We start from the raw sequence: 14842 nt of genomic DNA on the forward strand, positions 1-14842 counted from the left end.
GCGGTGCATTCTGAGTGTCATTCTGAGTGATGGTTTTTCATAACAGAGGCCCACGTGTGGATATGAAAATCCTAGGCTTATCTCTCTTGAAATTTTTAGTTCTGGCCTGTAGAGGCTGTCCTTTCTAGGGTCTATTACCAATATCCACTCCCACAGCACTTATTGGGGGGGGGGGGTCCATCATCTCCCTGTTCTCTCCATCATTTACTATTTGCAGATAGTCAGGATGGCCTTTCTGTCAGATTGGATTTGATTACTTGTCATTTTGATTGCCATTCCTCCTGTCATAATTAGGGTTGCTGAACATCCTGTTTTCTTGCTGAATGGTTTTTATGTTTTTTTTTTCCTTTATTCCCTTAAAGGGTGAGAGTGAAATTTACCTGTTTCCACTGGCTTCTTGAAGGGAGATGATGGAACCCCCTCTTCACATCCCCAGGGAATAGACTTTGGCAACAACTCCTTGAATAGACAGGCTCCAGAGGTCAGAACAGTAAACTTCCAGAGAGCTAAACCAAGGGTTTCAACATCCACACCTTTGCCGTTATTATGAAAAACCATCACTCAAAATGACACATGAACCCCAATGCTCACTGCAGTGGTACTTCTAATTGCCAAGACGCAGACCCAAGACAAGGTCCACAGACTTAATCTTAAAGAAATGTGGTACATATATTTAATGGGCTATTACTCATACTTCAAAAACCGCAACTGAAATTATGAATTTATGCCAATGGTCCCCACATGGATGGACTATGGAGGAGAATTCACTATACGAAGTCAGCATCAGATGAAGAAAATAGCAGATCATGTCCCTTCTACAGAAAATGTTAAAAAAAAAAAAAAAGATACAGAGGAAGTAATTTACAATACAAAGAGACTCTGAGATTCAAGTACAGGCAAAGGATTCCAAAAAAGAAGCAAAGGTCCAGGGATGAATTAGGAGGTCGGTACTAATGTACATACAGAAATCTGTATCTCTAATAGATAATCCACAAGGATTACCTCCTCCTCTCTTTCCTTCCACGTTGACACATATATCTAAGTGGTACTCCTGATGTTCAGGCCAGGAAACTTTGCTCGAAATTCTGCAATAAGCTATATGGCAAACAATTCAAAAAAGAACAGATATTCTATATGTAAATATATACCATAACTCAATCAAATGGCTGTATACTGCCAAGAACAAAAGGGCAAATCAACTATATTCCCGCTTAGCACTGAGAAAAGGAAAGAAAATCAATGCCTAGCTTATTTCCTCTGACCTCCCAGACTTGGGCTGCTATCCCATACTTGGAGTCTGAGCAGCTTCGGAACCCACAATTGGCCAAGAATGGGGTCCAACAGCCCAGCAGAGCGCCCTTAATTGAGTCCTCTATTTAACCTGTTCTGTCTTATTTGCCCTAATGGGCACCAGAATCCCTAGTAAACCAAAAGATGATGATTCAGCCCTCTGACTTCTAGGACCTTAGAGAAGTCACCTAGCCTCCAAGTCTCCCAGTACTGGGGTCACCCAAGCCTCCTTCCTGAAAGTGCAGCCTCCTAGGCCCCTCAGCAGGAGCTGTGGCCCAGGTTGGAATGAGCCTTGAGGGGAGGGGTGAAGCTTTAGGGGGAAGAAATACTGAGATACAAGCCCTTGGGTGTTGGCTCAGGCATGTTGCACTTTAATTTACAGCTCAGGAAGCCAACATTTCCTAAGGTTCTGGCTGCCAAAGGAACCCGTGTTGGGCATGAAGAAGTTACTGCCACCTTATGGACATTTCTTGTAACTACAACTTGATCCGTAGGGCTCACTGTCACCTCCAACTACCAAGACCTAGAGGACTAAAATCCCATGGACAGAGGAGCCTGGTAGGTGCAGTCCATGGGGTTGCTAAGAGTCGGACACGACTGAACGACTTCACCTTCACTTTTCACTTTCATGCACTGGAGAAGGAAATGGCAACCCACTCCAGTGTTCTTGCCTGGAGAATCCCAGGGACGGGGGAGACTCGTGGGCTGCCATCTATGGGGTCACACAGAGTTGGACACAACTGAAGGGACTTAGCAGCAACAGCAGAGGGCTATTAATGACAGCTGCCCTGGGGAAAGTTCCTGGGGTGGGCACTTCAGAAATAAATTCCAAAAACAACTGACTCTCCAGAAGACAATTGCAACACATAAATATTCCTCACACCCTTTAAGGTAAAAAATGCAAAAAACAATCCAAATGACCACAGGACATGATGTTCAGCATCCCTAATTATTATAGAAGAAATACCAATTAAAACAAGATATCAAATCCTACCTGTCAGAATGGTCATCCTCACAATTGTACAAACAATAAATGTGGGAGAGCATCGGCAGATGACGGAATCCCCTTCCAACAAGGTCAGTGGAATGGACATTGCAAACAGCATCGAGGAAGGCCAGCCTTTGCATACTAGAGAAAGTCTTTCAAAAAGCTAAGCCTAGAATCTGATATACCCTCACCTGTGCTAATATTCCAAAAGTAAAGCCATCATTCAAAAAGACATGAACACCCCACTTTCACTCCAGCACTATTTACAACGGCCAAGTACAGACCTAGGAAAACATCCACTGAACATATGAAAGAGTAAAGAAGGTGTAGCGTATATATCAACGGACTATTACTCAGCCATTAAAAACTGCTTCTGAAATTAGGAAATTATGCCCCTGGTAGTCATAACAGTGGACCTTGGAGGATCATACACTAAATGAAGTCAGAGAGAGAGGAAGAAAATAGCAGATAATAACCATTCTACTGCACTGGTCATAGCAAACGCCCTCTTCCAACAACATAAGAGAAGACTCTACATATGGATGTCACCAGATGGTCAACAATAAAATCAGACTGATTATATTCTTTGCAGCCAAAGATGGAGAAACTCTATACAGTCAGCAAAAACAAGACCAGGAGTTGACTGTGGCTCAGATCATGAAATCCTTATTGCCAAATTCAGACTTAAATTGAAGAAAGTGGGGAAAACCACTAGAACATTCAGGTATGACCTAAATCAAATCCCTTACAACTATACAGTGAAAGTGACAATATATTCAAGGGATTAGAACTGGTAGAGTGCCTGAAGTACTACAGATGGAGGTTCATGACATTGTTCAGGAGACAGTGATCAAGACTATCCCCAAGAAAAAGAAATGCAAAAAGGCAAAACAGTTGTCTGAAGAGGCCTTATAAACAGCTATGAAAAGAGAAGTGAAAGGCAAAGGAGAAAAGGAAAGATATACCCATTTGTATACAGAGTTCCAAAAAATGGCAAGGAGAGATAAGAAAGCCTTCCTCAGTGATCAATGCAAAGAAATAGAGGAAAACAATAGAATGGGAAAGACTAGAGATCTCTTCAAGAAAATTAGAGATACCAAGGGAACTTTACATGCAAAGATGGGCACAATAAAGGACAGAAATGGTATGGACCTAACAGAAGCAGTTGATATTAAGAAGAGGTGGCAAGAATACACAGAAGAACTATACAAAAGAGATCTTCACGACCCAGATAATCATGATGGTGTGATCACTCACCTAGAGCCAGACATGCTGGAATGTGAAGTCAACTAGGACTTAGGAAGCATCACTACGAACAAAGCTAGTGGAGGTGATAAAATTCCAGTTGAACTATTTCAAATCCTAAAAGATGATGCTGTGAAAGTGCTGCACTCAATATGTCAGCAAATTTGGAAAACTCAGCAGTGGCCACAGGACTGGAAAAGGTCAGTTTTCAGCCCAATCCCAAAGAAAGGCAATGCCAAAGAATGCTTAAACTACCGCACAGTTGCACTCATCTCACACGCTAGCAAAGTAATGCTCAAAATTCTCCAAGCCAGGCTTCAACAGTACATGAACGATGAACTTCCAGATGTTCAAGCTGGATCTATAAAAAGCAGAGGAACCAGAGATCAAATTGCGAACATCCACTGGATCATGGAAAAAGCAAGAGAGTTCCAGAAAAACATCTGCTTTATTGACTATGCCAAAGCCTTTGACTGTGTGGATCTCAGCAAACTTGGAAAACTCTGAAAGAGATGGGAATACCTGACCTGCCTCCTGAGAAACCGGTATGCAGGTCAGGAACCAGTTAGAACTGGACATGGAACAACAGACTGGTTCCAAATCGGGAAAGGAGTACGTCAAGGCTGTGTGTTGTCACCCTGCTTGTTTACCTTCTATGCAGAGTACATCATGAGAAACACTGGATTGGATGAAGCACAAGCTGGAATTAAGATTGCCAGGAGAAATATCAATAACCTCAGATATGCAGATGACACCACTCTTATGGAAGAAAGCAAAGAGGAACTAATGAGTCTCTTGATGAAAGTGAAAGAGGAGAGTAAGAAGTTGGCTTAAAAGTCAACATTCAGAAAACTAAGATCATGGTACCTGATCCTATTACTTCATGGCAAATAGATGGGGAAACAGTGACAGACTTTATCATTTTGGGCTCCAAAATCACAGCAGATGGTGACTGCAGCCATGAAATTAAAGATGTTTATTCCTTGGAAGAAAAGTTATGACCAACCTAGACAGCATATTAAAAAGCAGAGACATTACTTTGCCAACAAAGGTTCATCTAGTCAAAGCTGTGGATTTTCCAGTAGTCATGTATGGATGTGAGAGTTGGACTATAAAGAAAGCTGAGCGCTGAAGAATTGATGCTTTTGAACCGTGGTGTTGGAGCAGACTCTTGAGAGTCCCTTGGACTGCAGGGAGATCCAACCTGTCCATCCTAAAGGAAATCAATCCTGAATATTCATTGGAAGGACTGATGCTGAAGCTGAAACTTCAATACTTTGGCCACCTGATGTGAAGAACTGACTCCTTGGAGAAGACCCTGATGCTAAGAAAGATTGAAGGTGAGAGGAGAAGGGGACGACAGAGGATGAGATGGCTGGATGGCATCACCAACTCGATGGACATGATTTGAGTAAACTCCGGGAGTTGGTGACGGACAAGGAGGCCTGGCGTGCTGCAGTCCAGGGGTCCCAAAGAGTCTGACACAACTGAGTGACTGAACTTAACCCTTCTACACAAAATTTAAAATAAAAGAGAGATACAGGGGAATTAATTTTACAAAAAGAGACTCTGAGAATACCAACACAGCATTAAAACATGTATAATATAAAAAATGAATCACCAGTCCAGGTTCGATGCAGGATACAGGAAGCTTGGGGATGGTGCACTGGGATGACCCAGAGGGATGGTATGGGGAGGGAGGTGGGAGGGGGGTTCAGGATGGGGAACACGTGTACACCTGTGGCAGATGCATGTTGATGTATGGCAAAACCAATACAATATTGTAAAGTAAAAAAAAATGAAAAAGAAAAAGGAAAGGGCCAGGGATGAATTAGGCATTCAGTACTAACGTACACAGAAATCTGTGTCTCCATAATCCACAAGGATTATCTCCTCCTTCCTTCCTATCTCCCTTTCACATAGGCACTGAAATCTGTATGTCTAGCATATATCCAGAAACCTGTATCTGTATAAGCTAATCTACCAGGCTTACTTCCGGCCCTCCTTCCTTGATTTCTTCCTTCCTTGCACATATACACAGAAGTATAATATACACATAGAAATCTCTAATATACACATAGAAATCTGTTGCTGGAATAGATAATCTACAAGGACTATTTCCTTCCTTGGTTCCTTGCCCATGTACAAAAAAATCTGTATCTCTAATAGATAGAGATACAGGGACCTGCTGATCAGAATAGAGAACTTAACTGGACCTTGTTCAATAAACTCCATGGAAAAAAATCAAAACAAAAACAGCTACACATATGCTGAATGCATCTGTCATAACTGAATCAGCTCGTTGTACGCTGAGGACAAGCACAAAACTGCATATTGACTAGACTTCAACAGAGCACTGGAATGAGACTAAGGAAAAGGAAAAAGTAATGCCTACTTTATTCCCTCTGACCTCCAAGACATGGGCTCTTATTCCATCCCTGGACCTGAGGAGACCTGAATCCCAGGGCTGGCCCCTGGTGGGGTCGAGATGGCCCGGCAGGGTGCCCTTCACAGAGACACCCTTCATAGTGTTAAGGTCTCTTAAACCTGTACTGTGTGGATTTTTTCTTGCTGGGACCAGAATCTCTCGTGCACCCCAACAATGGTGGCCTGACCCTCTGGCTCCGAGGATACAGGGTAGACTCACCAAGCTGAAGCCTCCTTCCTGAGAGTGCAGCCTCTATACTTTGTACTAACATAAATAAATATGAATCTGCAATAGATAAACCCAAGGATTATTTCCCTCACTCCCTTTCTTCTACATATACACAGAAATCTGTATCTCTAATATACACAGAAATTTCTGTCTCTAATAGATAAGGCCCATATAGTCAAAGCTATGATTTTTCCAGTAGTCATGTATGGATGTGAGAGTTGGCCCATAAAGAAGGCTGAACACCAAAGAACTGATGCATTTGAACTGTGGTATTAGAGAAGACTCTTGAGAGCCCCTTGGAAAGCAAGGAGATCAAACCAGTCAATCCTAAAGGAAATCAACCCTAAATATTCATTGGAATGACTATTGCTGAAGCTGAAGCTCCAATACTTTGGCCACCTGCTGTGAAGAGCTGACTCACTGGAAAAGACCCTGATGCTGGGGAAAGATTGAAGGCAGGAGGAGAAGGGGATGAGATGGCTGGATGGCATCACCAACTCAATGGACAGGGGTTTGAGCAACCTCTGGGAGATGGTGCAGGACAGGGAAGCCAGGTGTGCTGCAGTCCATAGGGTTGCAAAGAGTTGGAAACGATTGAATGTCTGAACAAAGCTGGTGGAGGTGACTGAAATCCAGCTGAGCTGTTTCAAATCCTCAAAGATGATTCTGTTAAAGTGCTACACTCAATATGACAGCAAATTTGGAAATCTCTATGATCCAATGGATGTCGGCAATTTGATCTTTGGTTCATCTGCCTTTTCTAAATCCAGCTTGTACATCTAGAATATCTCAGTTCATGTACTGTTGAAGCCTAGCTTGAATGACTTTGAGCATTACCTTGCTGGCATGTGAAAATAGTGCAATTGTGTGGTAGTTTGAACATTCTTCGGCATTGTCCTTCTTTGGGATTGGAATGAAAACTGACCTTTCCAGTCCTGTGGCCACTGCTGAGTTTTCCAAATTTGCTGTCACACTGAGTGCAGCACTTTAACAGAATCATCTTTTAGGATTTAAAATAGCTTGGCAGGATTTCAATCACCTCCACTAGCTTTGTTCATAGTAATGCTTCCTTCCAGGCTTCCCAGGTGGCTCAGTGATAAAGAATCTGCCAGCAATGTAGGAAACATGGGTTCAATCCCTGGGTCAGGAAGATCCCCTGGAGGAGGGCCCAGAAACCCACTCCAGTATTCTTGCCTGGAGAATCCCAAGGACATAGGAGCCTGGCAGGCTACAGTCCATGGGATCACAAAGAGTCAGATACTACTAAAGCGACTGAGCACACACAATGCTTCCATAGGCCCTCTTGACTTCACACTACAGGATGTCTGGCTCTAGGTGAGTGACCACACCATCATGGTTATCCAGGTCATTAAGACCTTTTTGTACCTAAGTTCTTCTGTGTATTCTTGCAACCTTTTCTTAATATCTTCTGCTTCTGTTAGGTCCATACCATTTCTGTCTTTTATCGGAACCATCTTCATATGAAATGTTCCCTTGGTTTCTCTAATTTTCTTGAAGAGATTTCTAGCCTTTCCCATTCTATTATTTTCCTCAATTTCTTGCATTTCACAAGGCCTGGAGGGCTGTTAATGATAGCTGACCTCAGGAGAGTTCCTGTAACACGTATTGCAGCAATAAATTCCAAATGCCAACAGGTAAATTTTCCTCACACTCTTTAAGAAAAAAAAAGAAAGCAGTGGACCACAGGACAAGTTGCTCGACATCCCTAATTATTACAGGAAGAATGCCAATATAAAAGACAACAAGAGTTTGTAACAGTTTTTAATAAACATAAGTGTAACCAAAAAACTAAAAGACACCAAGAAATCAAGTCACACTTATCAGAATGGCCATCCTCACAAGTCTACTAAGAACAGATGCAGGAGAGAGCTGGGCAGAGAGGAAACCCCTACACGGTCAGTGGGAATGGACATTGGCAAAATCCCCTAGCAAGGACAGCCTTCACAGGCTGTCCTGTGAATAAAATTTCAAAATAGCTCAGCCCATGACTCGACACACCCCCACCTGGCCTATATCCTGAGAAATCCATCACTGAAAAAGTCACATGCACCCCAACATCCACTGCAGTACCACTTACAGTAGCCAAGACACAGGAACAGAAAGATGTCATCTGATAGATTAAAAGTTAAAGAAGATGTGGTACATATATACAATGGAGTATTACTCAGCTATGAAAAACCACCACTGAAATTTTGAAATTATGCCACTAATTGTCACAATGATGGAGGATGGAGAATCATAGATATGTAAAGTCAGCCAAAAAGAGAAAGAAAATAGCATATGATGTCCCTCTGGGCAAAATAAAAAGTGCGATACAAAGGAACACACTTATTCAAAAAGAGACTCTGAGAATTCACACACAAACAAAGGGTTCCAAGAAAATTGAAATAGCAAGGATGAATTAGGAGGTCAGGTTTAACATAAATCTGTATCTATAATAGAGAATCCACAAGGATTCTCTCTTTTCTTCCTTCCTTCCAAATATACACAGAAATTTGTATCTCAAACATATACAGAGATATCTGTATCTGTAATAGATAATCTAAAATCATTACCTATCTTCCTTCCACACATACACAGAAACCTGTATCTCTAATAGATACTCAAGAAGGATCTGATGGTCAGCACAGGGAACTTGGTCTACCTTCTGCAATAACATCTACGGCAACAGAATCCAAAAAGAACAGATATGCTGTGAGCATATGGCATAAATGATGCAGGGGGCAGGACCCTGCAGACAAACACAAAACTCCAAACTGACTGCACTCCACCATAGCACAGACATGAGATTAAAGAAAAGGCAATGTCGAGCTTTCTCCCTCCCTCCTCCCTGACCTGGGCTTGTCTCCCATTCCTGAGCAGGCTTGCATCTTCACATCTGGACAGCGAGACATCTTCACATCAAGGCAGCCAGGTGGAGACAACCAAAATTTAACGAGACAGGCAACCATGTAGGGGCCCAGATTTCGGCCCCACTAGGTAAGACAGGAAAGCAAGCTGATTGTAGAAGCCCATGAATGGAAACATACGATGGGGAAAGTGTACACAAAGCAATGTTTCTCAACTCTAAAGAAGTTGGAAGTAATGCCAAGTCCAGCCTCAGGAAAGTGAGTAGAGATGATCATTCCAGGTAAGGGAGACAAGGACAGACAAATATTGTATGATATCACTTCTAGGTGTGATCTAAAGATGGATACAGATGAACTTATTGCCTGGAGACACAGAATCACAGACTTAGAAACTTCTCATCACCAAGATATAAAGATGTGGAGGAGGGAGAAATGAGCTTCTTCAGACTAATACATGCACAATCCTATTCATAAAATCAGTCGCCAGGACCTACTGCATAACACAAGGAAACTTACTCCACACTCTGTATTAACCTATAAAGAAAAAAACCCAACAAATCACATAGACATCTGTGTAGATGGGAAACAAGGCAGGTGTTCAAGTGGCCAATTGAAGAGGTAAGTTTAACTCACACCCTTTAGAAAATATAACATGAAAAGATGTCAACATTGCTACTTATTAGAGGAATGCAGATCAAAACTACAATGAGGCATTTCCTGACATGGTTCACAACAGCCATTGTCCAAAACTAGAGAAACAATAAATGCTGGAGAAATCGTGAGAAAAAGGGAACCCTCCTAGACTGCCAGTGAAAAGGTAAACCAGCAACAGCCACATGGAGAACAGCGCACAGGCTTTTAAGAAATGAGAATCAAATTAGAATACTCCCTAACAGCATACACAAAAATAAACTACAAATAGATTAAAGACCCAAAGGACAGATAATACGAAACTCTTGAGGAAAAAGGTAGAACGCGCTTTGACATAGAACGCAGCAAGTTCTAGTTTGACCCACCTCTTAGAATCATGAAAAATAAAACAAAAATAAATAACTGGGACCGAATGCCCCTTAAAAATGATGGCAGACATACGACCCAGCAATCCCACTGCTGGGCATACACACCGAGGAAACCAGAATTGAAAGAGACACGTGTACCCCAGTGTTCATCGCAGCACTGTTTACAATAGCCAGGACATGGAAGCAACCTAGATGTCCATCAGTAGATGAATGGATAAGAAAGCTATGGTACATATACACAATGGAATATTACTAGCCATTAAAAAGAATACATTTGAATCCGTTCTAATGAGGTGGATGAAACTGGAGCCTATTATACAGAGCAAAGTAAGTCAGAAAGAAAAACACCAATACCGTATATTAATGCATACATAGAAAATTTAGAAAGCTGGTAACGATGACACTATATGCAAGATAGCAAAAGAGACACAGATATAAAGAACAGACTGTTGGACTCGGTGGGAGAAGGCGAGGGTGGCGTGATTTGAGAGAATAGCATTGAAACATGTATATTATCATATGTGAAATAGATTGCCAGTCCAGGTTTGATGCATGAGGCAGGGTGCTCAGGGCTGGTACACTGGGATGACCCTGAGGGGTGGGATGGGGAGAGAGGTGGGAGGGAAGATCAGGATGGGGAACACATGTACACCCATGGCTGATTCATGTGAATGTATGGCAAAAAATACCACAATATTATAAAGTAATTAGCCTCCAATTAAAATTTTAAAAAATGATTCCAGAGCAGAGGAAACCATAAAGACAACAAAAAGACAACCCTCAAAATCTAATATTTGCAAAAAAAAAAAAAAAAAAAACCACCCATGAGGAATTTATCTCCAAAACACACAGTGTATGCACCTCAATATCAAAGGAAATGCAATCAAACAGAGGCACAAGATTCAAATGGACATTTCTCAAAGAAGGCATAGAGGTGGCCATGAACTACATGAAAAGATGCTCAGCGTCTGTAAGTATTAGAGAACTGCAGCTCAGAAGTACAATGTATTATGCCTCACAAAGGTCAGAATGGTCAGAACCAAAAATCTACAACAATAAATTCTGGAGAGGGTATGTAGAAAAAAGAAACCTCCTACCTGGTGGTGGGAATAAAAGTCAATACATTCATGAAGGAGAAAAGGTAATGGTTCATTAAAAACTCAACAGAGAAGTTCTATAGGACCCAGCAATCCCATTACTGGGCATAGATCCAGAGAAAACCATTATTTTAAAAGATGGGTGCACCCAATGTTCTTGGCAGCACCATGTACAATAGCCAAGACTTGGAAGCAACCTAAGTGGATAAGGACAGATGAATGGGTAAAAAGATGGGGTACACGCAGTGGATTATTACTCAGTCATAAAAGGGTGACATCATACCATGTCCAAAAACAAGGAAGGAAGTAGAGAGGATACTAAGTGAAGTGAAACAAAGGAAAGCAAGTATCATATCATCATATGGAGGTAGATTCTAAAAATGGATACAAATGAACTTCTTTACAAGCAGAAATGGCCCTATAACATAGCAAGTGAAAGTCACTCAGTCAGTGTCCAACTCTTTGCCACCCCATGGACTGTACAGTCCATGGAATTCTACAGGCCAGAATATGGAGTGGGTAGCCTTTCCCTTCTCTAGGAGATCTTCCCAACCCAGGGGTCAAACTCAGGTCTCCCACATTGCAGATTCTTTACCAGCTGAGCCACCAGGGAAGCCCACAACATAGCAAAGCACCTTATAGTTACCAAAAGGGAAATGTGTTGGGCAGTGAGAAATGAGCTGGTGGAGATGAACACACACACACTACTCTTTATGAGATAATCAGCAAGGACCCCTCACTACTGTGCACTCAACAGCACACAATAAACTATATGGGAAGAGAACCCAAAAAAGGACATGTACACGTCTATGCGTAAGTGAATCGTGTTGCTGTCCACCTAAAAAATAAACAAACCCTGCAACATTCTAAGTCACCTATACACCAATAAATACAAGTTATAAAAAGTGAATGTCATCTCTATTCCCCTCAGGCCTTGGTGACCTGGGCTGCTGTCACATCCCTGAAGCCTGGGCAGGCTTGTTTCCCAAGGACGGACTGTCACGGGGCTGACGGAGCTGGGGAGGATGTGCCAGCCAATGAGCCCTGCCCCATGGACCTGGTGAGCCTGTTTTCTGCACGGGCCCACAACCTCCAGTTCCAGGAGGACCCTCCTGCAGTGAAACTACGCCTACTGCACCCAAAGGATGTGGAGCCTCTGGGCTGGAAGAGCTTTGAAAAACCCTGTGGGCTCCATGTCTCCTGGTGTTGGGGTTCCCACCTCCAACCCCCTTCCTTAGGATCACCCCACCTATGGATGAACCTCCCCAGAGTGGTGTTGCAGGAACTTGGATGTGTCCAGGGGATGGGGTAAGGAAGGAAGAAGGAATGGGACACAAGCTCTAAGTGTTTCTTGTGGCACATTCCACTCTAATTGACAAACCAGGAACAGGACTTTCCCTAAGGTCTTGTTCCCCCCGTAACTCGAATTGGGCATTAAGCCATGCTGCCCCCTGGTGGCTATTTCCCATAACAACTGTAAAACCGACGCTCTTTGGCACTTAACATTCACAAAGCCTGAGGGGCTATAAATAAAAAACACCTGCCCTCAAGAAATGTGCTAAACGAGGTCAATATTCAAAATAGGGAAGGCATTCAGGAAGCCAATTTGAGTAAGTTTAACTCACAGTGTTTAAAAAAAAATCACATGAAAAGATGCCAGCATCGCTAAATATGAGAGAAATGCAAATCAAAACTTCAGTGAGGTACCACCTCACACCACTCACAATGGCCATAGGCTGAAACTCTATAAACAATAAAATCCTGGAGCGGATATAGAGCAAAGGGAACCCTCGCACACTAATGCCGGGAATGGAAATTGGGAGCACCCACTGTGGAGGAAACAGGCAGGTTCCTTAGCATGAAAATGAGATTGAAATTAGATGATTCCCTAACACCATACACAAAAATAAACTGCAAATAGATTAAAGGGCTAAATAAAAGGACAGATACAATGGAACTCCTAAGGAAAAAAGCAGAACACACTGTGACAGGAAGTGCAGCAAAGTTCTGTTTTGATTCACCACTTAGAATCAGGACAAATAAAAAGAAACAAATGGGGAACACATGTATACCTGTGGCGGATTCATTTTGATATTTGGCAAAACTAATACAATTATGTAAAATTTAAAAATAAAATAAAATTTGAAAAAAAAATACACAATGCCAAAAAAAAAAAAAAGAAACAAATGGGACCTAATAGACCTTAGAAGCATTTGCACAGCAAAGGAAATCATCAGTGAAAGAAAAAGACAACCTAGAATGGAAGCAATTCTAGCAAATGAAGGTACTCACAGGGAATTTCTCTCCACACATACAAACAACTCATAAAGCCCAATATCAAAAAATAAAGAATCCAGTGAAAAATTGCCGAAGATCTAAATGTGCATTTCTCCACAGATGGCCATAAAGTACAAGAAAAGATGGTCAGAATCATTAGTTCTTAGAGAAGAGCAACTCAATGGTCCAATGAGGTAACACTTCACAACGATTAGAGTGACCATCTCAAAAAATCTACAACAATAAATTCTGCAGAAGGTGTGGGGAGAAGAAAGCCCTCTGACAGTGTGGGTGGGAATGTAAACGGGTACATCCACAAGGGAGGACATTATGGAGGCTCTCTAAAAAACTAAAAATAGAAGTACCAAGTGACCCAGAAATCCCATACCTAGGCATAGATCCAGAAAAAAATATTTTTTAAAGATACCTGCACCCCAGTGATCATGGCAACACTGGGTACAATAGTAAAGACAGGAAAGCAACTTAAATGTACAAGGACAGATGAATGGATACAGAAGATGGGGTATATATGCACAATACAATAATAGTCAGAAATAAAGAAGGATGAAATAATGCCATTTCCAGTTACAGGGAAGAAATCTGAGATGATCATACTAAGTGAAATAAGACAGGGAAAGACAGCTATCATAGGACATCATTGCTGGTGGACTCTAAAGATGGATACAAATGAACTTTTTACAAAAGAGAATCAGCCTCAGAGACTTAAAAAACTTACCTTACCAAAAAATAAAGGGGCAGAGAGCAACCAGCTGGTTCAGATTAATAGATACACAGTAAAACAGGTGCTGCTATGCTCTCAAAAGTCAAAAGTCAAAAAGGGCTGTAAATGACAGCTGCCCTCAAGAAGTGTCCTAAGGTAAATTATCAGAAAAGAATTCCAAACAGGGCCAAGTTTCAGCAAGCCAGATTCAAGAGTTAAATTGTACCCACAAGGTGTAAAATGATAACAGCACATGGAAAGATACTCCACATCAAGAATTATTAAATCAATGCAAATCAAAATTACAATGAAGTATCACCTCACATTGGTCACAGTGGCCATCCTTGAAAATATCTACAAAAAATCAATACTGCACAGGATGTACAGAAAAAGGAATCCTCCTACAATGTTGGTGGGAATATAAGTGGTGAAGCCACTGTGGAAAACAGCACAGAGGTTCTGTGAAACACTAAACATAGAAGTATCATATGATCCTGCAATCCCACTCCCAGGCTTAGATCTGGAGAAATTCATCGTTCAAATTACATGTGCTCAATTTTCACCGTAGCTCTGTTTATAGTAGCCAAGACACAGAACCCACAAAAATGCCCACTGACAGAAAAATGAAGACTACGTGATGCATTTATACAGTGAGATACTGCTTACCCATAAAACAGAA

Source organism: Bubalus kerabau, chromosome 19 (assembly GCF_029407905.1).
Source record: "Bubalus kerabau isolate K-KA32 ecotype Philippines breed swamp buffalo chromosome 19, PCC_UOA_SB_1v2, whole genome shotgun sequence".
NCBI lineage: Eukaryota > Metazoa > Chordata > Mammalia > Artiodactyla > Bovidae > Bubalus > Bubalus kerabau.